General features: G+C 44.9%; 1 non-coding gene across 1 annotated transcript; it reads right to left on the reverse strand.

The window, feature by feature from the left end:
- Positions 1–1,476: 1,476 nt before the first annotated feature.
- On the reverse strand, positions 1,477–1,631 carry LOC143307559 (5.8S ribosomal RNA). Its single transcript, XR_013064672.1, has one exon. It is a non-coding gene; the product is annotated as a 5.8S ribosomal RNA (ribosomal RNA).
- Positions 1,632–2,500: the final 869 nt, after the last annotated feature.

The raw sequence follows: 2,500 nt of genomic DNA on the forward strand, positions 1-2,500 counted from the left end.
TTTGCGGACTGCAGCTTCGTCGTATTGCTTTTATCAATTTTTAACAATTTCAAAGCGAAGACAACTCGCAAGACGATCCATTTCGTCTCGGTTCAATTTTAACGTCCGTCCGTATTATTTTTTGTTCCACAAGAGATTTCGAATAGGTTTCTTTATTTATCATCCCTTCTTTTCGAGCGCCACGGAAGCAAGAGGAAAAGCAAGAGCGAGAGAACATTTCGCGTATACTTCATTTAACAATTTTAACCAACACGCGATGTACTCCACACACCTCTTAGATTTAACAACTGCTTTTCTCTTCTTCTCCCCTTAGCGCAAGGGTAAACCCCATTTGTCTCTTCTTTGGAACGCAACAAAACTTTCGAGGACTGGACGACCGAGCGATGGTCGCGCGGTCTTCGCTTATCTTTAACAAACGAAGTAGTCCGTATGTATTCTAAATGTTGAAGCCTCCTAGAGCTTTAAGCCATGCGAGACATTGAAATGCTGTTTTAACGGGAGCATGCATAATTGCTGCAAACATACTTTTATCACAAGTTCTAGCCACGCCACGGAGGCTTCGAAGTTCCTTCACCATTCGCTTTCCTCTCTTTTGTTACACAGTTTCAGACTACGATCAGGGGTACCGAAACGCTGTATTGATTGTAAACAACCATTTTTATCTTGGAGCGGAGCGTTCCTTTACTCGTTAGATTTGTCTTGTCGCGTGTGTATTCGCTTTTTCGACGCTTTTTAACCATTTAACTTGTTTAGCGAAGCTAAACGCACAGACAGACAAAAAAAAAGGAACAGCATCGCGCGTCAAACAGCGACGACCCATCTGAAGCGATCTTTCATTTATACACCGTTTGTAAACAGAGAGATGTATAAAGCGCGGGGAATCATTCGAAACCCTGGGGCTATTCGAGCTTGCATTTCAGCAAATTATCATCTCAAACATTTCACTCGTTTGCTTTTTCTAAATTTATAGGAGAGCTTCTTTCGTTTATTTTTGACACACCTTTCGTAAATATCGTTTCTGGCAACGTCGGGAGCGTGGATTTCTACAAGTGAACAATCGCGCCGATCCGATAACTTCCAGCAGGATGGAGAATCTTTATAGATTATCTTCCTAGAACTCGGTGCTTTCACGGGCGGTCGTTTATAAATTTTAACGAACGACTCGCGCGCCGTGACGCACTTGCGCTAGTTCGAAGAGATATTTCGAAATTTGTTTCTCTCCTTTAACGGCCTGCATTTAGTGTATCGGTTGCGATTTTCGTCACATCGTTTCCACGACAAACGCCGACGAACTGCCCAACTATCGCTCGTACGTTGCGACTCTTTCTTTGTTTATCGTTCATTCATTCTTTCAATTTCGTTCGATAATCCCGCTCCGAAACGTTCTACTTTCGTTGAACGACGGCGAGATGTTTAGAAAGAAATGAATTACTCTTTTTTCGAGAAGCAAACGCAAGCAGTCTTTTGTTAAGAAAACGACCCTCAGCCAGGCGTGGTCCAGGAATTGTATCCGTGGACCGCAATGTGCGTTCGAAATGTCGATGTTCATGTGTCCTGCAGTTCACACGTTGACGCGCAATTAGCTGCGTTCTTCATCGACCCACGAGCCAAGTGATCCACCGTTCAGGGTAATCGTAAAATTTTGTATTTCAAACTCTTTAGATCTTTAGAGTGTTATTTTCATTATTAACACGCATCACATTCGATACCCACATCACTCTCCCACCCGGCGCGTGCGGGAGAGCGAATTCGGGCGTCGCCAACGTATTTGTTTGTTTGTTCGATCGTTGACGACACGATCGCGTCCAAGGACGGAAACCGTCGGAGAAACGCCCAGTGGCACGCTCCTCTCGACGGTCGGGCGTAAAGTACATTTAAAAACCTTGAAAAGTACGAACGCACACAAGGAATGCGAGCGCGCGTCCTGTCGCTGAATCGTGGGTTGCGAGATTCGAACAGACACACGGCCGGCGACGATCGGTCTAACTAATGGACACATAGTTTTTCAAAGACTCGCTATCGTCGCTTCTCAGCCGGTCCGTAAACAACACACATCGATCAGGCGGACGCACGAATCTTACCACGGTGCGTGTTTCGTAGATTCCAGGTTACCCGCAAGTACCTCTCTCTCCCTCTCGAAAGAGGAATCTCGATCCGTCCTTTTTGGACAATGGAGAAATCTTTTTATCGCAACACGGATGGCAAAGAAACAACCAAAGCGTAGGAGCGTGGGGACGAGAGCGACGAAAAGAACGTCGCGAAAACAAAGTTTCGACGGTTGCTCGTTCTAATACATCGTAGTTTCAACTCTCTCAGTTTTAACCACTCCTAGACGCTTCGTAAACTTTTAACAATTCTTCGCCTCCGCGAGTTTCATTTCGAATAGAGCGAACGCAACACGGACCAAAAAAACTCCGGTGATGCCAGATCATTTAGCAAAGATCAGACGGCGGGTCATCTGTATTCCTTTTCTCTCTTTTTTATATCTTTCCATTTAACT

This window comes from Osmia lignaria, unplaced genomic scaffold (genome assembly GCF_051020975.1).
Source record: "Osmia lignaria lignaria isolate PbOS001 unplaced genomic scaffold, iyOsmLign1 scaffold0060, whole genome shotgun sequence".
NCBI lineage: Eukaryota > Metazoa > Arthropoda > Insecta > Hymenoptera > Megachilidae > Osmia > Osmia lignaria.